The 25,869-nt window shown below is 38.7% G+C and overlaps 1 long non-coding RNA gene across 2 annotated transcripts; it reads left to right on the top strand.

The window, feature by feature from the left end:
* The first annotated feature begins 21,048 nt into the window (after positions 1-21,048).
* On the top strand, positions 21,049-25,593 carry LOC117412914 (uncharacterized). Of its 2 annotated transcripts, XR_009308265.1 has the most exons (4): positions 21,049-21,479; positions 22,237-22,420; positions 23,889-23,982; positions 25,378-25,593. It is a non-coding gene; the product is annotated as an uncharacterized LOC117412914 (long non-coding RNA). The 2 variants fall into 2 exon arrangements; XR_009308264.1 differs by lacking the exons at positions 21,049-21,479; positions 22,237-22,420 and adding an exon at positions 22,875-23,388.
* Positions 25,594-25,869: the final 276 nt, after the last annotated feature.

The raw sequence follows: 25,869 nt of genomic DNA on the forward strand, positions 1-25,869 counted from the left end.
TCAGATTATTAATGAGCAAGAGTTTTGTCTATTAGAGTTAATTGTGGTTATACACAGAAGAATGGAATCGCATAAGTGGAGGTCATTTGTTAATTAAGCAGGTTAACTACCAAATTTGAGTCAGAGTTGTGTTAATGAGCAGTATGCAATAGTTGCTGAGTGTTGTGTTATTTAATAGAGTTTCTGTTATAAAAAATGAAAATAAAATGAAATGCTCTGTCACAGCTAAATGTCATTGTTTTTCCCTCCCTCATTGGGATTGTGCTTTGAACCCGCTACACCTGTAGACATAGGGAGGAGTAATGATATCCTCACCAGTCTATGCCATCTTGTCACTGCTTCTCCTTTCGCTCTCACCTGTGCAATAAACCTTGTCTTTCTGAAGCAGCTACCTGCTCTTTCCAGCCAGTGAACTTGAAAAGGCAGGTCCTATTGTAAGTCACTCTGCAACAGCACTTGTGATGCATAGTTCACCCCCAAGTCTCTGTAAGTCACTTTGGATAGTCTGCTAAATGACTAAATAATAATAATAATAATAATAATAATAATAATAATAATAATAATAATAATAATAATATAGCTTCAAATAAAACAACACATAAACACCATCTTCAGCTTAGTTGTTTCTTTCTAATTCTATATACACAATCACACATTGAAGGTATTTCTAGCTACAGTAGTTTTTTTTTTTTTTGTATTAATTATTAAAGCACATTTTTAAATTAGGGTTATTACCCTTTCAGCATCTCAACGTGATTCATTCCCTCCAGTTCAGGTTTTTCTGTCTCAGCACCGTGGGTCAGAGAAGTAGAACCATAGCAACCATGATTTATTCCTACTCCAAACTGTTTATTTCCTGTAATTTATCTCTATGTGCCAAATGATGTCCAGGTTTTCCACAGGCTAGCTATAAACTGCAGATCCTTTTAACCAATCGGAAACAGAGCCTGTTTATCTATTTAACAGATAAACGACAAACGCTTGCAGTCCCCCCGTCCCCCCCCCCCCAATCACACAATATCCCATAGCGACGGTCTTTCATCATATATCTGTATGTGTGCAGCATACAAGACCAAAGGAGTTGGACACGAAGGCTTGCAGCAGCTATAGCTACATAGAGGGACTGGATAGAAAATGAGAAACACCGGAGATATGTAGCACACACTTGTATTCAAATTGTCCGTCCTTCACATAACTGGTTAGTTTGTTATGCAACTAGAATCGATAACATGTACAGTATGTTGTCATATAAAAAGCTCTCCCACTGTAAGTCAGTTACAGTTATGACTGACAAGACAGATAACTAACTTGTAGTAGAGGCTTGGTTGGCAGGTGCTTCCTTGCCTACTCATTCCTTTCGTGAATCACGTATGGTTGACGTAGAGGGGTTCTTGACAAGTCCTTGACATTCAATGTGGTCGAACCACACACGGTTTTTCCAGAGTTTAGTTATTTATGTTTTTTTTTGTTTTTACAATGACTGATTATCTGCCTACTGTGATACAGGGGACCAATCAGATTGTTTAATATTTGCACAATCCTGTTGCCTTGACGACCAGGACTCTCCCACGTCAAACTCGGTTTGTTCATTATGAGCCTCCTTAGTGCTATCCGTATCATAGGAAACTCTCTTGTTAAAGGGACTTCTATTTTCCATCTAACAAAACATTATAAACCACCATACAGCTTATGTGTCTCGTGTTTTTTTGTTTTTTTTTACCTGGAAGGTTTGAAGTTGATGCTTTTTTTCCTAAAGAGATTACAAAAATTAATAATAATAATAATAATAATAATAATAATAATAATAATAATAATAATAATAATTTAGTTAAAAAAACATTCACATCCAAGTTAGACTAACAGGGGTGGAACACAAAGTATTTATAATGTAAGTATGGCTTGCAAACTGAGCTTTCTTGAACCTAGCATGGTCCCGGATATCATTTTTCTTTTTTAATGAAAATAAATGTTCAGTCAAAACTTCATTCAAAACTGTATGTGTGAGATCAATATAGTGAATGGGTTTATTTTATTATACACTGTAGAACCACAGTAAGAGGAGTTTTAATTAATAACCCCATTGTGAAAAACGCGTATCCTGTAAAATGCTACCTGTGTTTAAATGTTTGCTTCCCTGAGCTATTGAAAATACAATATGTGATTGCACAGCATGTCATACTTTAAGTGATGTATATTCAGGGCACAGACTGGTCGTAAGTGGTTGTCCTGATCAAACCCTTTCCTCTTTATACAGCTTGAATAAGCAGACATCATGCTCAGTACCTGGTGTGACCGGGTGAATCCAGTTTCACAGGACTTTTGAACACTAATAAATTCCCCTGTTTCTGTATATACAAGTGCTGCCAGTCTGCCATCGCCTTTTTGCATATCTATATAAAATAGGTCAATATACTTTATATGTTAACATGGGTTCATATAAAAACAGTCATCCAGAAACTAATATTGATTCAAATATATTATCATACATTAACAGATGTGGGTCTATTTTAATGACTTAAAGAGTGACAGTATTTTATTGCAGGCAGTTATGTAAATGAGTCTATGAATAAACCCCTGCAGGATTAATATAATGTTAAAGAGTAGCAGTAGGTGTTTCTCTTGACCCGTCCCCCTCTGCTACTCTCAACACATCTCCCTGACACCCACCTGCCGCTTCTTTCTTAGCAACCTGCTGAATCCGTCCTTTTCTCACTACTTATGCCACTCAACTCCTGGTCCAAGCTCTTGTACTCCCCAGACTGCTCTACTGTAACACTCTCCTTGCTGGTCTCCCTGCTTCAGCTGACCGCCCCCCCTTCAGCTCATTCACAATTCTGCAGCACATCTTGTATTCACCCAACCTCGCTACTCTCACCCCTCTGCTTCACACTCTCCACTGACTAGCTATCTCTGCTTGCATTCAATTCAAGACCCTTGTTCTTGTCTACTGCTCTCTTCAGCACACTGCCCCCTCCTATCTCCAATCGCTCGCGTCTCATACGCTGTATTTAAGTATTGTTTTTGCACTGTAACCTTGTATTGGCCTGTAACACATGTAAGTCTCCTTAGAAAAGGTGTCTGCCGAATAAACTAATAATAATAATAATCCAGAAAAATATGAGGGACTGAGAAGTAAGTTAAATATTAGTACTTAGGAGATAAATGTTAAGATCTAATATTTGTGTTCATTTTTGAGTCAAACAGTTCTGTATAGGAGGCTGTGTGGTCCAGTGGTTAAAGAAAAGGCCTTGTAACCAGGAGGTCCCTGGTTCAAATCCCACCTCAGCCACTGACTCATTGTGTGACCCTGAGCAAGTCACTTAACCTCCTTGTGCTCCGTCTTTCGGGTGAGACGTAATTGTAAGTGACTCTGCAGCTGATGCATACTTCACACACCCTAGTCTCTGTAAGTCGCCTTGGATAAAGTCTTCTAAATAAACAAATAATAATAATAATGTGGTTGAATTGTCAGCAAGTGGTAGTTATGTTGGCTAGCAGCTGACCTAAAATGGTACCCACAAAAACTCATGCTGCCCTTGCTATAAACCTTGGTGCATTTCTAGCCAGCTCTGCCCTTTAGAACATAATCTATAACAAAAAAAAATAATAGAAATTGACCTGGCCTATAAACAGAATCAATCAGACTTGCCTTCCATCATGAAGAAAGGCCTGTAAAGTTAATACACTGTGTTCAAGTTTTATATTCTCATTCAGTGTGGGCTCTGGTGGCACCCTACATTCAACATATTACATTATTATAAATCACAAATCAAAGTCCATGCTCAGGAACTGCTACCAAAGATATAGATGCACATCAGATGCTCTGAAATGTGTAGGAATCTGTCATTTCTTATACGTTACTTGTAATAATAACTCATGTCTCGAACTCACAGCAACTGAATAAGCCTTCCCTCACTTGTGGTGCAAAGTCTGAGCCCCACTTTGTATACCCTGTGCTGTGTAGACATTTATGCAGCTCAATACAGTGCACTAGTCACTGCAAAGACTGGACATCTGTGGCTGCTCAAGGTGCCTGTCAACCACTTGTATTCACCAAAATATTAGTACTTTGTTTATTAAGACAGGTGACTTGTCAGTTCAGATAATACATGTTTCTATCTCCAGCATACTGTGCATACAGTGTGTGCTATGCATTTGTTTCTCTACAGAAATGATCTGTGTTTTACCACCGAAACCCACTACAGAAGATACAAGCAAATGATATTCCTTCCCCATTCATCAAACCCTTATGTGAACCATTTGCACAGTCATCATATTTGCCCCAGCTCTGCCTGCAGTGTTTGATTTTGAAGAGCTTTCTTTCAGGGCATAAAAGAAGTAGGGGGTCTTCGTTACAAGTCCCTGTGATACGTGAAGAGCACTCAGCATTTACCCTGCTTTTATCCACAGCCTTAAGCATTAAACCATACAAACAGACAAACAGATCTATGATTAAATTACCTTTGCCTTGGATTCACAAAGCATCGTAGATTCCAGCTACAGAGAAGAGACACCACCTGGAGAGCGAGTGGCAGGCATCTGACCGTCATGTGGGGTTTACTAATGCTGGATAAACAAGGATGGTGATGTTGACACAGAGGCCTAGACACCAGCACTGATCGCTGACTGAAGAGTAAACACTTCAGGATAATAAACCTCAGTTCTCATGAAAAAAAAGAACTGGATTTTCACATCTGATGCACCCAGGGACCCGGACAGTGTGTCTCTCCGTAGTTTCATAAAGGATTACATCATGCTGATAAGTTAAGGAGTAGGTAGCTTCATTTTTTTTATATAAAAAAGATTTTTTTGTTGTTGTTGTTTTTTGTCTTTGACTGTGAGTTCAGGAGCTGCCTTGCAGTTCTAGTTGCCATAGACATCTGGAACTCAGGCTAGGCTGTTTATATGAGTAATCACCGGGACTGCACGACAGTGTATTACTGGAAAAACTAAAGGAAACTTGATCTAAAGATCCACAGCACTACATGGCACTGGCTCATAATTTACCTTATGTAGCAGATGTTACAGATATCTGTGGCAGACAGCTAGTAGTGAAAAGGAGTTCCTGAACTGAAAGTACCTTAATAAGTAGCAGGGTTCTGAAAAATATAGCGTTACGTGTTGCTACAACTGTTTAAATAATGTACCTGTAATTTTTCTTTTAATTTTTAACATCCTGACAACTTTTTTTACACTTATAATTTTAAAGTCTGTTTCAAAGCTCTTTTCAAAATGTCCACTGTAGTGCACTGATAGTGTAAGGATTATTGCCCACACTTTGTCAAGCAGGTAACACAGCAATAACGATCCACGATGTGGTACGGAACAGAAAAGCCAGAGCACTTGTTGTTATGAGGTTTTTTTTGTTTGTTTTTTTTCGCTCTTCCTGCAGTGATTTAGAGAACAGATCTCAAACCCCAGTGCACTAGAGTGGACATTTTGAAAAGAGCTTTGAAACAGACTTTGAAGTTATAAGTGTAAAAAAGTTGTCAGGATACGCTGTATTTTTCAGAACCCCGCTACTTATTCTTTAAGACATGCTACCAAACACACATACACACACACAAGTTGTTAGTATATGCAATTGAAATCACTGAGAATGATTGAAAACATTACAGTACATCTTATGACGAGTACATAAATAAATAAATAACACATTTGAACTGCCAAATTATTTTAGGTTCTCAATATGGTTGTCTCAAATTCAATATATAGTATATAAATAGCAAAGATTGCATCGCACATTTATATTAAAGACTTTAAAAGAAGAAAAATAAATAAAATGTGATGCTTCAGACATGAAAGTCCTTTATCAGAAAACACTCCACATAGCGCTGCCCAGAGTTTTAATCATCAAGTTCTTGTGATGCGAGAAACGTCTTTAAAAAAGGTTACCCAGTTTCAGTTCAACATGCTATTTTTGTTTCATGACACTGTCTGTTCCATATCATTGACACCTTCCACAAGCAGTAATGCTGGTAAGGGGGAGTCAGTATAGTGCTTTATAAGTTTTCTACAAAACTGTTTGTTTGTTTTTTTCGCTCCAATGTCCAGCAGGTACATTTTTTTGCAGCAGATGCAGTGAACAAAAAAAAAATCCTAATAATTCAGAAAAAAATATTACAGAAGGATTTGAATGGCTCTCAAGCATGTGGGAATTTGAACAAAACTATCAGCAAGGTCATGTGCCTTGACCTCAGCTGTTGTAATAACACCACACCTATGATCTGCAGACACAAACACCAAGTCCACACGTCCATCAACATTACATGTGTTCCTGTCCACCGTCACTGGCTTCTCATAAATCTGAAACAAAATGAAAAAGTCTTTTAAAATGTTTTAAACTTAATGCTGAGACCTATATGAGCGTATCACATCGTTAATCAGCTATGAAATACATAATGTGGCTACAGCTTTATATTTAGAATGGTTTGATTAAGTCTAAAGACAATACAATAGGTGTGTGTAACCTTTATATTATACATGTTCTTCTTACACAACTGCAGGCTGGTAAAGTGGTTGCTAAAGGGGATGTTGCAGTAACACATGCACTCCTCCAGCAGCAAGTTACACATTATATTTTTAATAACACTTTATAATGTACTACGTAAAAACACATTCATTTTGTGTTTTGTTTATTGCTTCTTTCTCTCACCCAACATCATTATGCAGTGCTAGTTCTGCAAAACTAAGCTGTAAGTACAACGTTCTCATACAACTCATGTTTTAAAAAACACAGGTTGCTAAATGTTCATGGCTTGCCGTCATTTCCTTTTGTCACAAATAATAAAAAAAAAACAGATAACACCCTCTGCGCTGCCACATGCAGACCTTATCAACTGTAAACATTGTAAAAGTGTGCCATCCACAAGCAAACGACAAGTTAGTCAAAATCTCTTCTACAAAATGTGAGATTTTCCTATCATGTGTAGCGGGCAGTGTGATGTGATTCACTGCCGTTACAGATTCTGTCTCCTGTCAGTGAGATGAGATGAGGTTAGCTCTAAAATCGTACATTTAATTTTCTTTTTTTTTTTCTTCTTTACTGTCACATTGTGACATTGTATAATACAGTATAAATACACTTTGGCTAATCAAGCCTGCATCACAGAGGTCTGTGGAAGGGAGCCTGAGTGGAAGAGCAGCTGGTGAACTCAGTCAAACAATATTTGACCAACTGAGTGCCTAAAACCTTCAAATGTATTGCTCAGTTGTTTGGTTCTAGGTTTTTATTTTCCTGGAGTAAACAGAAAATATGCCCCATAGTATTTAATGAAGTAATATTTTGTAAATATGGCCCACGGTTTTCTGTCCTTTATGGAAAGTACACAGGAAATTATAACACAGACAAATACGAACTTCAACTCTATGAATGAATATCAGAAAATATCCCCCTCCTTTTCTCACAAGAGATGGCATTTTTGCTCAGCACAGAGACGATAAGTTGAAAGACTGAATCTCCCACACATGTTGTGCGGTGGAACCCTTTACTAAAGACAAATCCTGTTGACCTTTTAGGGCTGAATTTATCATGACAACAAAAAAAAAAAAAAAAAAAAGAGAAGTGGTCAACAGAACAGGATCTTCAGCTTGCAGCCTGCTCACATTTGTTATGCATTTTGACTTTAGTTTATGAACTGTATAAAAGTCGCTATTTTATAGCATGTCTTGGTGTGTGCCTAATGTAACGAGGTTAGCTTGAGTTTAGAAAAAGGTTATTGAGAAAAGGTGTTAGCTCTATGGTTTTCAATCTCTTTCCTTTCTTCTGTTGACAAGGACAGACAAGTTAACAAGTTTGCAAACCTGAAGGGAACTTTTTTGTATGATATATTTTTACAGCTGAAACACAGTGTGGTAATTAAAGAAAAACACAAAGAGCTTAAACTCACAGGGAGGCTTTACAATAAAACCATCTGTACTGAATGGAAACACATGCAACATATAGCACACACTTTGTTGAAAGAAATAACGTGTACTGCTTGTGTTCTACAATCTATAAATGTTGCATCTCCCTGTCAGCTTCAGTCAGATGGGCAGGACAGCAGATATGACAGACAGTGGTAAACTAAATACATTTCCTCTCTCAAAACGTTTATGAAATGGAAGCATACCACATTCCAGTGTAAAGCTTGCAATTTGTTCCTAAGAGTATGTTAAATTCCTGGTATCGTGTGCTTCATAATACAACAAAACCACTGCAGTATTAGACAACAGTATTTGTTGTTTGGAAATGATTTAAGAAAAAAAAAAGCAAAACTGCAATCCTTATTGTGTTTAAGGATGAACGCCCTAGAAACCTGAGCTGGCATCTGAATTGCCTTGTTTGCATTGTCTAATGCTTTTGAGTGAGTTGGTGTCCAACTGTTGCTATAGCTACCATGGGAGAGCTTTTAGTAAAGACAACAAACCAGTGGAGAGCAGCATGGCAGTGACTGACTGAGAGAGACTGTGTGTACTTCATTATCCACCTCTTAAGGAACAGAACGGGGTGACAGACTGAGATCAGGCCACAGGTTTCGGGTGAGACTTCAACTCCACTGGGTGGTTCATAGGATCTGGTAAAGCTCAGCTGTCTTTTATTGGATTTAGCGTGCTCATGGGGCTAAGGGGCAAACTCTGATCCTAACAGCAATACGAAAGAAAATCCCCACTGGCAGCTTCAATATAAATGATCAATTTACATGTAAGCACAATCAGGGGTCAAACACACACAGAGAAACACTGTAAAGAATCTTTGCTACAGGACTGCATGCAGGAAGCGTGTTGTAGGCAGCGTGTAAGAGCCAACATTGTATGTTCATCCTATTTAAATATACGTGTTGTAGTTTAAATACTGGTATACAGTAGTTTTGCCAGACCTGCTTGAAGCAATGTATTTGAAATGCAGGACTTGGTATATACTGAAGAAATGGAGTCACAATTCCCTCTTTCTTTCAGGATGTGAAGATAAGACATGCCAGCGGGGGTGCTGAGTGACTTTGATGAACAATGTCGATGCAGAAGCAGCTGTCTGTCAGGGATGACTGTCGCTCCATCACCGCTCTGGGGTACCACCCTGCACGGAGGGAGGCACTCACAGGCTGCACAGATACTCTACATGCAGGGCGGGTGGAAACAAAGGGCCAGGTTTATCAACGGCTTTATGCTAAAATGCAATTGGCAGCTTTGTGAAAGGAAAATAAAACTGGCAATGTTACAAAACTAGTACCAAACAATCCACAAGATTAAGGATTTTCAACTGTGTTTTTTTTTGTTTGTTTTTATTGTTGTTGTGTAACATTTGAAAGTGTCTAAATACCGTAATTAGCTGAAATAAATAAATAAATAAATAAATAAATAAATAAAGATTTAAAAAATGGGTAAAAACCATCTAATCATTTACTCCAAAACAAAGTTTGAATTAAATAAACAAATTTAAATAAAAAACAAATAAAGGCTTTTCATCCTTTTTAAAATGAAACTCTAAATACCAGGACTGTTTAATGGAAATGCTGTAATGGACATTGTGTTTATTTTATTCCACTGAACTCTGTATTAAAATCTATAACCATGCATCACAATAGGACACCATCACAATTCTTCACAGACTGGAACTTATAATAAGGACAGGCCACACAATTAGCTCACTGAACCTAAAGCATAGCTCATGGAGACAACAGGCAGAATAGTGCAGCAGCAGATATACAGTCAAGCACAGCCCAACAGATATAATACAGATAGACTGCATGTAACAGGCATTAACATAACAGACATGCTTAATACAAGTGAGAGAGTTCAACCAGCTGGGAGTAATTATAGAACGTCATCAGAGATACCGGTATACCTTTTTCTGGTGGGCTTCTCACTAGACGAGGCCCCTGAAAGTGACGACCCAGTTACCCCCATCCCATTTCCTTCCCTAACCCTGTGGTAACACAAAGGCCAATGCTTAGATCCCTGTGGTGCGCACATAATTCAAACCATCTTGTATGACTCCCTAAGCATGTCAGCATACCAAGCAAGGGGTTTACTTATTATTATTATTTATTTCTTAGCAGGGCGACTTACAATTGTTACAAGATATCACATTATACATTATTGCACATAGAATTACCCATTTATACAGTTGGGTTTTTACTGGAGCAATCTAGGTAAAGTACCTTGCTAAAGGGTACAACAGCAGTGTCCCCCCACCAGGGATTGAACCCACAACCCTCCGGTCAAGAGTCCAGAGCCCTAACCACTACTCCACACTGATGCCCTGTTCAGCCACTGAGTACCCCGAAAACATTGAGGAATGAATCTGTTAATAAATAAGAATAAAAACAAAAAATATATATATTGTGCAAAACTTGCATCTAAGAACCCTCCAACTAAGCTGTTTATGTGTCATTTTGTCACATGGACAGAACTAAAGCTTAGAAAGTTGGCTTAGAAAAAGAAATGGACTAAATCAGGCCCTTTTTTATGAATAATAATATGTAAATTCAAGACGATGACATCTTTGTTTAAATAGATTGGGGATGTGTGACTCACCAGTTCCTGTGTGTTCACTTTCTGTTCAGATGGAGTTATTAAATGGTGGGTTATAGAGAGCGGGAGGAGAACAGCCAGCTCCACTTAGGAGCATTCGGGAATGATCACACACTTCCTGTACTGGGCGGACTCCAAACTTCTCCTCTCCGCCTCAAACGATGGGACAGTGGTAGTGTGGACCATCGGGGCCACCGTACTCAAGAAGATACTGGTAGGAACACTTTATACAGATGTGATATAATTTACCATTATAATACCTGTGTATTTGGACCTCTAACAGAACAGCCAGCAGACTACAGCACTATCCGCAAATGAAATGGCATGGTTTTGAAATATTGCACAGATACTGCAGAACACCTGAAATGGAAGTGTATTGGTTCATACATACCATTATTATACCATGTTATTACATTCTATAAGGCTATTATAGCAGCCCTTGTGCTACCATTAGCCCTTAGTATCTCACAGCACCATTGCCTTTGCATTCCACTCGCACTTTCATTCTCGTTAAAAGGCACAGTACAAATAGCACTGTCTCGTAACTATGGCTCCCGGCTAGAACTATTCCCAAACTTTCTTTGCTCAAGGCCGCCCCTGTCCCAGCATGACATCCTGACTGAGGCCCCCCACCCAACCAATCCAATAGCGCAGTCATTAGAAGATTATAAATGTACGATAGAGCAAATGTCAAGGCAGTATGTGTTTTGGGACATTATATCATTCCTTGATACGGCGTCCTTGATTTATCAGTTAATGAGGCCATCTGGAACACAACTAATCCAACTTGTCTGGCATCAACTTTTACAGCTCCCCAAAATCTTAGATTCTGCAGCTAACCACCTAAAAGCTAATGACTCTAGGTCTTATATGCTGTACAGTTGATAATGTGACACTTCAAGCACAAATGTAGTAAATCTGTGCCAGCCTTTTCTTTTTTTTTACTGCAGTGCCAAGACTCACACATATGACACATAAAATAAACCTCATAAGCACATTAATGAACATGTAAACCAGGGGATAAGGGTATTGATGTGAAGAGAATAAACTCAGTCACAGTGGACGGGGAGAGAGAAACAAACACGCTTTGTATTCTATTTGAAGGCCACTAGTCCCTCGTTCAATAGAAGAAATAAGAATTGATTTGTATCAGTAGTGTGAAAAGAAAGCAGAATTCCTAATCAGCGACAGAATAAGGAAGGTATCAGAGACAGAGAAGGAGCTCAAGAAGGACAAACTTGAAAAGGTAAAGAACATTACAAAGCATTGCTAACAACAAAAAAACTGAAATGTGATTACATACGAAATTAGATGTCTATTTTTGCATTGAAGGCTTACATAATTATGAATTCCACATTGAGATTGCAGCGTACATGGGTGGTAAGTGAATTATGTTGTCTAATGTTTAATTTCTATTTTTTCAGCTTTGGTCAATTTTTGCCTTGCATGCTAAAATCTTAAACTAGGCTCACTTTCTAATCAGGTTGCAGACTGCTGCCACCTTGTGGCTACACAGTGAATCACTAATAGTCTAGTATAATGCTTAATTAAGTAGGCGAACCTCATGTGCTACTTCATGGGATGTGTAATGAATTGGGCATGGCACACGTAAATCCATAACATACTTAAAGTGTATTGATAGCAATCAGAAAAAAATGTATTACATGGTCATTTTATATCCCATAAAATTTCACTTGATTGTGGGACACTACAGTTTTAAAACCTGAATAAGACAGTAAAACAATATAAAAAACAAAGCACAAAATGTGAGCGTTATTTCGAGCAATCTTCTGACCTTGCTTCCCGTTCTGTACCCTCTTCAGCTGGGCCGACCCGTTTTCTCCATGGCGATCAGTCACAGGCGCCACCAGCTGGTGTGCGGTTTTGCAGGGCGCGTCACAGTCTACCCGCTGGATGAGAAGAAGGGGATCCGTACTGCAAAGAGCTCCAGCGATCACAGACACAGCGATATTGTCTCCTGCATCGTGTGCCACGACAGCCAGGTTTACACCGCCGGGTAGGTGAAAAACACACCGCGAGAATATGGTGTTGGGATTAAGCATTTACAATAAAGAGTGATCCAGTACAGTATATTGGGACGCTTAAACATTGCATGTTACACACATTTCCACTGCAAAATACTTCTTATAGACACTACTACAGTGTACAATACAACTGCAATGCAAGGTATAAGCTATGCTTCAATATCCTGACCCTAACCTTAATAAAAATGATCACATATTACATACCCCTTGCAAGTGGTCGAAAGCGATTAAGATAAGAGCTGATCTTGGTGTTGCATTTCAACGTTACTTACAGAACACTGCAGTTGTTTAAGGGTGGCACTCGCATTTAAAATGGATAAAGTAGGAAATATGACCTTGAAAATTAGCAAATGGGGCTACATAGGATGCACATGGGAAATATATAGAATGTGGCCATTTCTTTTCTTAAAATAACATTAGGTTATCCAAGATTAGTGCTAAATCGGGGTCTGTGAAACCAACCGTATGTCAAAGAGACAAGTGTTTTGATGAGGCCATCACTAGTTTTACCATCAATCAACCTATATATAGTAAAAGAAGCGTTGGGGAAGTTACTTTTAAAAAGTAATCTGTTACATTTACAAGTTACAGTTGCTTTGGGGTAAAAAATGAACTAGTTACAGTTATGTGGCAGGGTGGAAGCCTGCACAGGTAAATAGTGTGTGTGTGTGGGGGGGGGGGGGGGGGGGGGGGGGGGGGGGGGGGTTCATTCCATCCTTGCTGAATACACCTGAGGTGGAATGTGGCTGGATCCATTGATTGAATGAATTGATTGATCATCAATCAAGTGTCAGCAACAAGGTATAAAAGCAGGAGAAATCCTTTGTAAAGGCTGTAAGCACACAGGTAGAGTGGTTGCATGTTTCTCGTGTTTGTATAGTTGTTTTGTTTGTTTAAATCTTTTTATTTCTATTAATAAATTAGCATTCTTGCACTTCTGCTGCAAAACTCCTGTTTCTGGGTCTGCTTCCTGGGTGTGTTTAACATACCTTTGCTAGGGGAAAGTGTGTTTGAAAACAACCAGTTTTGATGCCATGGTAACTACATATGTATTCATTTAAGATCCAGATAACAAACCCACTTGTTCCCTCCACTGACTTTCTTGCAAGATGATATGAAAAGGGTGTTCATGTGATTTAAGGTTTGACACTGTCGCAAGCACTTTCGCTTCCTATGTTATACATTAGCCGTGCTTCTTTTTTATGTACTATGTTACATTAAAATGTAATACCACAAAAGCGACCTGTCTTAAAAGGGAACCGTTACAGTTACAAGTTACTAAAAAATGTAATCAAACTTCAGTAATGCTTTACATGTCACCAACACTATACTTGACTAGGACATATTGAGAAGCAATTATGTGCCCTGTGTCTTTTTAAATAAACAAATTGGCTTTAGTTGCCTCCCTGTACTGTCTATGTATTATTATATGGTATTTTAATTTTAATATAAAAAGTCTATTGTTTTGACAGCTATGACAGAAAGTTAATCATCTTTGACACCAGCTCGTACCCCAATGTGAAGGGCCTGACAGCAGTACACTGCATCTCGAGAGCTCACGAGGCAGGGATCACTGCCCTAGCTCTGGTCAAGGAGAAAGAGAGCACACGGTGAGACTAGCTGGCACCAAGAGAACTACACTAACTAGACTAGCTAGACTAACTGACACCAAGAGAACTACACTCACTTGACTGGTGAGTGTAGAGTGTAGGGTATATTTGCAGAAATTAACAGATTAATAACCCATTTATTAATCTGAGTGCCATCTGTAAACAATATCGTAATTTAATGTTGATCACATCTCATAATGCTAAGCAACATACTGAATGCTGAAGTTGTTTAAGGGTGGCACACATTTAAAATTGATAAAATAAGAAATATGCCCTTGAAAATTAGCAAAACGGCTCATGTACGTACCAGAAACCAGCTCTGTTATCGGTAAGGGAAACATCAGCATTTTTGTAAACCTCCTTGACAAGCTAGACCAATGTTAACCTTTTTCACTCTGCATGTATTTTATTTTTTGTCTACCAACACTCAATTCAGGACAGAGTATCTGCAATGGATGATTTCAATTGCAATTGGGCGGTCAAATTAATGACAGATGATGAATTTGGCCGGAGACCTTGTCCATGGGTGCTGACAGCTATCCGCAATGATGGCCGACTAGCGAATACACGATGACATCATGTAGTCAAGTGCCGCAGATAGGAAGTGGCTTGTAGGATCACCTCCCCCAAAGACAAAGCCACCAAACCATGACTGCCAAAAAATAGGAAAAGGATGAATGAAAAGCAAGCAGCTGAGACACAGGCCTGCCCCCGAGCATGAAATGCACTGAGGGAAAACCTCTCCAGCCAGCCACGCACCCTGCAGAAACTGAATACGAACCGCTCGGCCCTCAGGTTAGGAAAAAACCCTACTCGCTGAGGGTAGCCCTTCCTCCAGGCTCTAAAGACAGCCGTCTCCCTGTTTGCCTCGCTGCGCGTGACTGAAAGGCCAAACAAAAGAAGCGACATGAATGAAAGCCACATTGAGTTTTTATGGTGCTTGGAGATAACGTGTTGATTAGTGGGTAGATTTTCCTTCCAGAAACACACACAAGTTTTCCAAGAAACATTTTTTGGAAAGAGGACCTAAAAAAAACAAAATAAAGAGAGACCCAGAATGGAGTGACAGCTACAGCTGATAAAACATTTTGAAAAACAGTTTATTGTGCGCTGCACAAAGTTGTAACTCCAGAGTTAATTATAGGGCATGTTTTCAAAGTCTGATTTCACAAATAAAAAAATGAATGGTATGTACAATACTTTCCATAATATGCTATTAAAGACACCAACAGCTATCCAGAACAGTTTCATGAACATCACAAACTTTATGCAAATAACTATTTTTGAATATTGTAACCGTCAAACATAGTTTATTGTTTTTCATTTATAAACTGTGGTCTATTCGTCTATTCTCATATGCAATCATACCTGTTTCTTAGTGAGGTTCGTTTTAATCATATTTTACAAAGCTGATGCAGCATACAGAAAGCAAAATAAATACAGTATTAAAACCCAGGTACACATACAGTATCGAGAGATGTGAGCAAATGAACCGCAAAGCATTGCTGTGTGGCTCTGTCACCCAAAGCATGAGAGAAAAAGCATTATCATTGCAGAATCCTCCTAATCAAGTCATCTCTGCGATTATTGACTTCCTTTATGTGCCAACGGCAGGAAGCAAACTGCAGATTAAAGCAAAGAGACTCTCCCCCCATCAGATTCACAAAATAGTTCCTATAGGGTTGAATCTCATTAAGAGCATGTTTTTGATACTTGTATCACAGTTTAATTGAATGGATCAGTGATTTGCAATGGGTTGACAGGCTGAATATGAATTGTTCAATAATATAGTGGTGTCAGGGTTAATTTTAGCAATTGGTATTTACAATTAATCTTAACACTTATCAGTTTCGGGCTTCTTGGAGAATTGCCCAGTATACTCTGGTTATAGTATTCTATATGGTATATAGTGTTATTTTTATTTTAAGGTACGGTAGTATACCTATTTTAGGAGGTGGACACAATACAAGGGGTACAACTATACAATGTTGCTGAACATGGAAGTTATACAAAGAGTGCATATTACATGCTGAAGATTATGGTAGCCAGTTTCTGACTTTAGATGCCTTTCTATTTCTTAGGCTCTGCCGGTCAACGTCATGTGATGGTCTGGAGGTACAACAAGACTGGGTGTGTCACAGTCCTTAAGAACAGACAGCCAACAGAGTGTCTGGCCTATAGTGAGTATTAAGAGGATACACAAACACTGGTGCAGAAAACAAAATGATACTGCATCCAAAAATCTGGAACAGTTACTGATTTGTAAAAATGATTTTAGAGCCTATGCATTTAGATTTGCTTCTGTGACAGGGCACAGGCCGTGCGCACTTAAAACATGTGTTTTGTGGCTGGCAAACATCTTGGATGGCCGCCACACCCTCTAAAAAGACTTTGCCCAGCCTGGCCATAGAAAGAAGAGACACCGAGAGCTTGGGCTAGGGAAGCTCTAAAACTGAAGTGTCTGAGCCTGGGTTTGCTATTTCTGTCGCTAAACTTCATTTAAATGTGGTTAATATAAACAGCAGTAAAATTACAAATTAACACTTTAAATAGGTTTCCTAAAGTCATATCTTAACTTTGAAGGCTTGAAGAAATCTTTGTCTATGTGAGTGTCTCCAGGTGGAGTTTCGGGCTTGTTGAAGCAGGCGTCATATTTAATTCTTTCTTATTTAATTCTTTCTTGCAAATTTTCAGCCATGAAAAAGCCTATTCTCCTGTTCAGTGGCCACGGCGATGGGACTTTGCTGAAATGGGAAAGGTTCAACTCCTCCCACTTCCTCTATAGGTGTGTACTGTCACTGATGAAGGCATTAGTCACAATAATATAGACTTCATTTCTTACATGTAACAAGAAACTGATGTGAGCTCCAATACATACTGAAAGAGACCAAACCAATCACATCCTTAGGAGTGGCTTCCAATCCCCTGCCAGCTCCATCAAGGCCTTCCTATGTTGGGGGGTGGGGGGAGTCAAAATACAAGGCCTCTCCTTATACACACACGTCCTCCTTGTTTCAGTAAAGAGCTCTTCAATGTGTTTGAAACACCTCCACAAGGCAGAGGGAGCCGTTCGAGTTCCAGAGCAGACTCCAGCACTGTTTCTGATGAAATGAAGCGCAGAGGAACCTCGTTGAGGAGGTGCACAAGAAGCAATGAGAGTGTTCCTCCAGCTCCAGGGGGCAAGACTGCAGGTTTTACAAGGTGCCCTTTCTAATGCTTAAGGGGGTGGGGTCCGGCTCTGGTCTGGGCCAGTTCAAATGAACTGTGGTCATTTTATATTGTGTACATTGTAATTCTGTTTAACTTTTTATCATGACTTTAAAAAAAGAAAAAAAATTTGCACTGTTGAAATTGATCATTGTCTCCTAAGAGTTAAATTAAATTGTGTTATGTGAAAATGGTGGTGTATCCCTCATGTTTACCTTTTGACTTCTGTTTTTTTTTGTATGTGTATACTGTGAAAAAAGCTTGCCTTTCAGGAAGTCTGTTACTTTTTCACTTCCTGGTTCATTTCGCCTCAACGGTGTCTTCAAGGTCAAAGCATGTTAGTCAATAGGGGATTGGTTGATTAGCTAAGCATGGGAAAGAAGGCCCTAAAGGGCCTCTCCAAGTGAAAAGACCAAGGAAGTTCAAGACCTACTGAAAGCAAGGCTTACAAAGCAGAGATTTCTTTAACCTACTGTAGAACAAGACATCATGTTTTAAAATGAAAATGCTTGCTTTAAGATGCGTTTCTTTTGAAACTGCACATATGAGACCTCTATAGGGAATGGAAGTGTTAGCTACCACCGCTATCAGAAGCATTGAAACTCCCTCATTTTAAAGGAGTGTGTTTGTTTAGGAGCTGGATCTGCTGGCCCTCTCCTCTGAGAATGGAAGTGTTTACCTCTGGGGCTTCGACAATTCTCTCTCCAGCCTTCTCAGGATGATGCCGTCCCAGACTGAGATCGACTCAGACCCAGCAAAGGCAAGAGAGGTTTCTTTCCTCCCCTTTGAGGTAGCAACCCGCATAGCTTGCAAAGGAGAAGAATAATGGTTTAACTGCCTGATAGGGCTTTATACACACACTAGTACGAAAGAGCAGTGGTTGTTTGGTATATTGTAGGGTATACAAAAACATTTATTATTATTATTATTATTATTATTATTATTATTATTATTTCCACAATGAAAAATATTTCCCTGTAGTAAAGTTTCTGTTTAATACAGTGTCATACAAACAGAATATGTACCAGAATTGTGACTGAATCTGAAATCTCCATTTACCAAAGTTATCTCGCAAGCAAGAGGCTTAGCACAGAGCTACATTTAAGATATTGACTCATTATTTATACTACAGAGAATGAATGTGGTAAATGAGTGTGGTAGTGAAAAAAGAAAGCTACGGCCTCCTGGCGGGAAACTTTTTTCACTGAAATGCTGGTGAAAACAGTTGGCATTTTAATCAATCCTGTATGCTACAACTACATTGATTCCAGATATTTTAAGCCACGAAGAACCAGATCTCTAATGGAGATTAACAAAGACTGTGATTCACTGACAGCGAGTCATCATTGCATTATAATTCAAACAATATGTATACCTGTACAATGCAAAGTGGTTACAGGCAGTTTTAAAGTAAAACAAAATTCCATTCATTTGTATGAGGTGCCATTCAGGAAATAAGAAGACAGTGCTCCTTGAGTGGGAAGGTCCCTGTGCTGTAAAGTCTCACTGAGGCGGAGGAGCTATTTTGTGTTTGGTATTCTTTGAGAATGATGACCTCAGCCGATAAGGTTCCATCACATCTCTAAGGGTTTAAGCACTCTGTTTGTGTCAGTGCAATGTGTTGGGTTGTGATAACCGCGAACCTACTCAATTACAAAATGGTGCCCCTCTGGAACTGGTGTACCATAAATCAGTGAAAACCTTTTCTAAAATCTGGGACCACAGACTGTAACAATTTTGTGGCTGACGATGTTCAGATCCCAGTTGCGATCGTAGTCAAATAACAGAAAGCTAAAATGCGGTTGGGGTGGTCATCCTAATGCCTGCATCACAATGCAGAAGTTTCCCTTTTTGTCAGTCACATCTGTTTTCAGTCACATCTTGGTGTTATGGGCGATTCATTTATTATTGGCTTAAAATGTCAGTCTGGGTTCCACAGCTGTATGCTTTGTCGCAAGCATAGCAGATCCCCAGATTTCTCTGATTGCAATTGGTATTGATTTGTATTAGATTTTGACTTCGGTTACTAAGGTACATGTATAAAAAATATACAAATTAAGAATAATCCCAATGCTATCCTCCAAATAACTATGATAAGTAACTTACTGTGTTTATACAGTAATATATGTTGTTCATAGTCAGCACTGCTGAGTGAATATATTTTGTACTGGATCTTATTTTGGCATCCTTGCATCCATTCAAATCCAGTGAGAGTGTGTGGGTGAATCGCACTGCTGCAAATTGCTCTGTGTTGCTAAGCAGATTCAGAGCTTGATCGAATGAAAGGATAAACAGTTTGATAAACTGTGTGTATTTATTTGTAGGTCCTGGTCCGTCTTTAACCCATCGTTTTGAGTTAGTCCAGGTCTGTCCAGGTCCTTATGGCTCTTTCTCTTTCCTCTCTCTAAACTAAAATCATCTTGCTTTGGTAAATATATTATTACACGATTTTCACAGCACAAATATAACTGAAATCACTTTACTTTTAGACTCGCTACATTTCACCCAACATTCACTGTTTTGAACATCATTTCACTTCTTCACCCTGTAGAATTGATCAACCTATTTCTTTATTTCCCACCCCCTACACCCACCATTTCCCACCTTGGTGCATAAACCCCAGCAAGTCATGCAATAATAATAATAGTCTTTTACACAAAAACATTTTTCTGCTTGACTTACATATTCTAAAGTGTTTTATTCCTGTCTGTAATGTACTCCTATTTTTCCAAAATAACTATTTGATATTACAAAACAAGAAATACACTTTTAGAGAGTACTGAAGAGACCTCACATTAAAATTACAGAAGGGAGTAAAACTCTTTGACATGGCCCTTATATTCTTCTGGTTTTACCCTTCGCAGAGGTTTGAGTTACTGTTGGACCGAGCAGGTGGGTCACGGGACAGCACTACGACTGAAGAGGAACGCGTTTCAGACTCTGTAACAAACCGGGTCTCAGGTACTGAGCACTCCATAAATTCTGGGTCCAGTGTAGTTTCTGCCCCATGAAGCAAGTGCTCTGTAAAAGAAAGATGGGTTTATTAAAACTAGGCACAAATAACTTCTGGACAACGAGTTAAAGGAGTTATGTCAGTTATGTCAGTAAGGGCTTCTCATAGCATTGATATATTTGTGCATGCTTACAATGCAGAGAAGATATTTCTATGCTTTGCATACCTGAACTTTTTCTAATACAATGCTTCAGTGCCCTCTAGTGGGCGCTTAAAATAATCGAATACTTAATTTCTATTACAGGGTCTGTAGTAGAAATGAAGTAATGAACTATATGAATGATACACAGTCTCCTTGTATCATTGTATCATCATGTATCTTGCAGGGTTTATTTGCAAGAAGGTTTTGGCAGGACACTTTCACACTGTCTCTGGGCTTGCTGTGGTAGGGAAAGGAAGTATATAGAGTACTGTATACTTGGTAAGTTTGAAATGTTTCAATAGATTACATGGGTCTCACTTTGATTTAAACAAATCAAAGTGAGCCTTTAAATACAGAATAGTTTAAATAAAATTAACAGATTCTAAACAGTTTTAATAGTTGTTGTTTTTTTGGTCTGTGAACAAACTATTTCCATGGTAACATTGCCTTTACCACTTTGGTTTATGTGTAGTATTTTATAAGGGCCTTGCAAATTACCCTATTAAAATTAATATAATATAATCATAATCTTAAATCTCTTCAATTTAGATTAGCAATCCAGATGGCAATCCACGAGTGGGACTAAAACCCAACTCATTTTGGTTATTGATAGAAAAACATATGCTGTCTTAATGTTTAGTACATCATAAGAAAGTTTACAAACGAGAGGAGGCCATTCGGCACATCTTGCTCGTTTGGTCAGGACAGGAATATGATGTGTAAGTGTATCAATAACTTCATATTTGGCCTTGCTTTTTAAATTTTTTTTTGGTGTTGAACTTTGAACTCTGTCAGATCAGCGGTGGCTGGGACAGGAGACTGTGCATCTGGGATTTAGAAACTGGTGAACTACAGGACACCTTCTGCAACCCGGATCTTGACGGCTGGCATGAACTGAAGGAGGTGGCGTGTGATGGAGTCATTTTAGACCTGGCCTATTCTCCAAAGAGGTGCATGTCTACCACAGTGGAACACACATGGGTTTTCTGTTTTTTTGTATGGTTTTTGTTCAATGGAGACTAATAGTCCAACAGTACGTTACACTTACTTATTATTACTATTTGTTTGAACATGTCTGGAAAACCATGTGGGAAGGTTGAATAATGGGAAGTCTATAGCGATAAAGTTTGAAGACGTATTTCAATACTGGGCCCACACCTTTAACTTTAACTAAGCTTCTATTCAGTTCTGCTGTTTACATCGAAGCACCTCACCAGTATTATGACCATCAAGGGCTATCTGGTGCGGTACATTTGCATGCTTTTGTCTAAATGTATTTCCTTATGCAAGAAGTTTTACCACTTCCCTGCTGACTGTGCTCTCAGGAAATATTTGGCAGTTCTTGAAAAGCCCATTTTAATGTGAGTTCAATGATGCTTGAACACATTTTTTTTCATATTGTGGCAAAAGGTGTCATTTTTACATGGTTGCATTCATATCTGTATCTAGCTGTTTTACAGCCAATTGTGCTACATTGCTTAAAACTTCTGAATAAGACCCACCGTTTTCAATACTAAAGAGGCTGAAAAAGAAGGACAACCTTTAACAGATCTCAAGAGTTATGGTACAGCACGAGTCATTTCAATTAATTTACCAATGTCAGTTTGGAATTCTCCAAGGATCTTATTTTCTGCTTCATTTCTTCCCCTAGCTACACCTGTGATCAGGAAATACATTTGCTTTCACACAGTTCTGTGTTGTTCTCAGAAACGAGTTTGCATACTCCTCCAGTGATGGGCTGATCTACATACGGCAGTTCAGCCCTGTGGGCCGGGAGATGAGGTTGGTCAATGTGCTGCAGGGGCACCAAGCTGACATCACCGCCATCGTATGGCACCACCTGAGCGACAAGTGGATCAGCGGCTCTGAGGATGGCACTATCCGGATATGGGTAGGGACAGGCCACCCACAGACACCATACCCTTTATTACAGACTGCACACACAAAGTACAGTGGTTTTGAAGCTCTTTAACTCCTATTTAGTATCTTAAGATGTAAATAAATAGACCACATTATTAAAGGAATATATATATACAGTTATAAAATGCAAAGTTGTGTGTGTGTGTGTGTGTTTATATATATATATATATTTTCCCATTGTGTCACTACATTTTACCACTTCCCTGTCCTCCCAATAAATCTCTAAAAGCCTTTTTTAAAGGTGAAATCTTGATGGTGATAAGCATAGTTATTTTTTTTTGTTCTCTCTCCAAGGTCCCTCTTCACAGAACTTGTTTGAATGAATGTTTTCTTAACAACCTCTTTTTTTTTTTAGTTTGCAGTTCATGAAACCGTTTTCATGATTTTGAAGCTCACCTGCTTAATATACTATGCGTTGTGTTTGATTCTCTCTCTAATAAATTTTTCCATGGTAGATAACTACAGTATTCCAGCAATAAATAAATAAATTCAGAAAATACTCTAAGGGCAGATTGGGGGAAATCATGTTAGAGTTGTGTTTTGCACTGAAACCGACTGGTGAAGCATTTTGCTGGAAAAGTTAGTAAGCATGGCAGATAATGACCAAAGGATGACAACAACATGGAACACACATACATACAAGGATGTTAAACTTGCAAGACGTTTAAGGACAGTGACAGCGATTCAGATATGCTCTTTAGAAGATGATTAAAATACACCACATCATGTAGAAGTAGATGGCACCGACACATTGCTGCTGTGGAGTTTATTTTGTTTTAAACCCTAAGCAAACCTGCCTCCTCTGCCCGCTGTCTTCATCCCACAGAGTGCAGATGGTATTCAATGTGAGCACACCGTAGTTACCAATGGGGCGGTCACTTGTCTTAGTGTTGACTCGCTCAATGGCTGCATCATTGCTGGAGTCCACAATGTATTAAGGTAACTTTTAGCAACATACTTGGGTCTTGTAAATATATACATATTTTTGTAATAACCGTATTCGGGTTTAGGAACAATAAATGCTATATATTGCATATGCTTGGCTACTTTTATTTAACATACATTTATTATAAATGGGTATTAAATTGTATTTCAAAGCTATTAGCTAAAAATGGTTCTTAGCCCACTGCAACTGGTTTGAACTATTTTACCCCAGCAGAAAAATACAAATACAGTACTACAATGTATAAAAAATAAAGCATAAACAAAATACACATCACATATAATTGCAATAATAATCAACACATTATTGTTTAATTAGAATTTGTTAGATTTCACTGTCTATAAAGTAAATAACTATTTACTGTACATACACACTATTTTTTAGATGTAAGGTGTATACTCATTTCAGTAATCTTTCTCATGTGCAGTAATTTATAAAATGCATAACAGGTATGTGACAGTCTGCATTTTAAATAATGTAATCTGTTTCTTCTCAGGGTATATGACCCAGAGTCATATTTACTAGTTCAAAGAAATGCTGGGCACACCGATTCCATCCGCTCTGTGCTGCACATCCCAGAAAGGAAGCAGGTAACGTCAATAACCTTTCAGAACGCACGGTTTAAATTTGTGACCTCAGAACTGCATTTAACAACATAGTTCTAGGTTTTAGAATTACAGAAACTCAATGACAAACATTTCGTCTAGAAGTGTTTTTCAATGTCTTCTAAAGAGAAGGCACTGAAAAAAGACTTCCAGTTGAAATGTTTGTCATTGAATTGAAGTTGCTTTTAGTAATTCTAAATTCAGTACTGCTGAGTGTTTAAAAGCTATGCAATCTGTCCCCCAACTTTGACACCAGAGCCCCCTGGTTTGAATTACGGCTTTATAGTGTCCATTATTTTATCTATTTTGTACTAATGTTAGTTTTATTATTATTATTATTATTATTATTATTATTATTATTATTATTATTATTATTTATTTATTAGCAGACGCCCTTGTCCAGGGCGACTTACAGTTGTAAACAAAAATACATTTCAAGAATCACAGTTTAAGTATACAATTAAGAGCAAGATAAATATATTATGGAGTTCCCACAATCAATTGCAATTTTTTTGCTGTTTGAACTTGCTAGCCAATTTACTATGGGGTCTGTGGATCTCCCAACCCCCTTCAACACCCCAGCTTTATGGTTCCGTTAGTTTTTATTCTGTTTTTTTTTTCTTTCTTGTGCTTTAAGGGTCCAATAACTCATTACACTTTAAAGGGGAGGACTATACTTGGATTTATGCACATGCCTAGTTTATATCCATCAGCATATATTCAAGTGTATTTTCCTATTAAAATAATTAAGGGTCGTAGTGTGGCTCACCTGGTAAAACACAGCCACATGGTGTGCAGCGTGATTCATGCAGTCAGGGGAGTGCAGGTGCAGTGTCCCAGCTGTGTGAAATTGCCAGTCTTCGCTGGGGATTCCACAGGGAGAGTGGCATTTGCTCTGGTGTTCCTGCCTGTTAGGGAGACTTGTCAGGTGCTCACCACGCTACAGCAGGTCCTTCTGGCCAGGTGCTCAGTGAGCATCTGCCTGGATGGCCTTTATCCTCCAGGCAGGTAGCTGTAGAGCTCCTGGGTGTAGACAAGCAACTGGCTTGTGGGATTGAAGGATGCTCACTGACCTTCAGTTCTCCTTAAGTTTTGATTTCCGCAGTCAGGAACCCTAACAAATTATTCAGATAATACAATAAAAAGAAGGAAACTTTTTAGTAGTAATAAGTCAAATAATTAGGTAATTAGTTGTATCACAGACTTGTATCTTAAAAGCTTATGTAAAATCCATACTTTATATAAACTGTTAGGTAAAACTAAAACGGTTTAGCAAGACAGTCATCTTGCAGATAGTCTTTTTAAAAAAAAAAAAAAAAACATTAAAAGGGGAAATCAGTATTTAAAAATGTTACTGTTTCTGTGGTTTCTTCACTTTAGTATGTGACAGCTTCATCAGACATGACTATACGGATGTGGAATTCTTACACCATGCTACCTCCAAACACCCAGCTGAGCTGAGCAAGGAGCAGCACAAGAGATATCCTGTTCTGCATTGCAGCCCAGCCTCCATGAGCAGCACAAAAGATATCCTGTTCTGCATTGCAGCCCAGCCTTCACGAGCAGCACAAGAGATATCCCATTCTGCATTGCAACCCAGCCTTCATGAGCAGCACAAGAGATATCCCATTCTGCATTGCAGGCCAGCCTTCATGAGCAGCACAAGAGATATCCCGTTCTGCATTGCAGCCCAGCCTTCATGAGCAGCACAAGAGATATCTTGTTCTGCATTGCAGCCCAGCCTTCACGAGCAGCACAAGAGATATCCCATTCTGCATTGCAGCCCAGCCTTCATGAGCAGCACAAGAGATATCCCATTCTGCATTGCAGGCCAGCCTTCATGAGCAGCACAAGAGATATCCTGTTCTGCAT

The sequence above is a fragment of the Acipenser ruthenus genome, chromosome 23, assembly GCF_902713425.1.
Source record: "Acipenser ruthenus chromosome 23, fAciRut3.2 maternal haplotype, whole genome shotgun sequence".
Taxonomy (NCBI): domain Eukaryota; kingdom Metazoa; phylum Chordata; class Actinopteri; order Acipenseriformes; family Acipenseridae; genus Acipenser; species Acipenser ruthenus.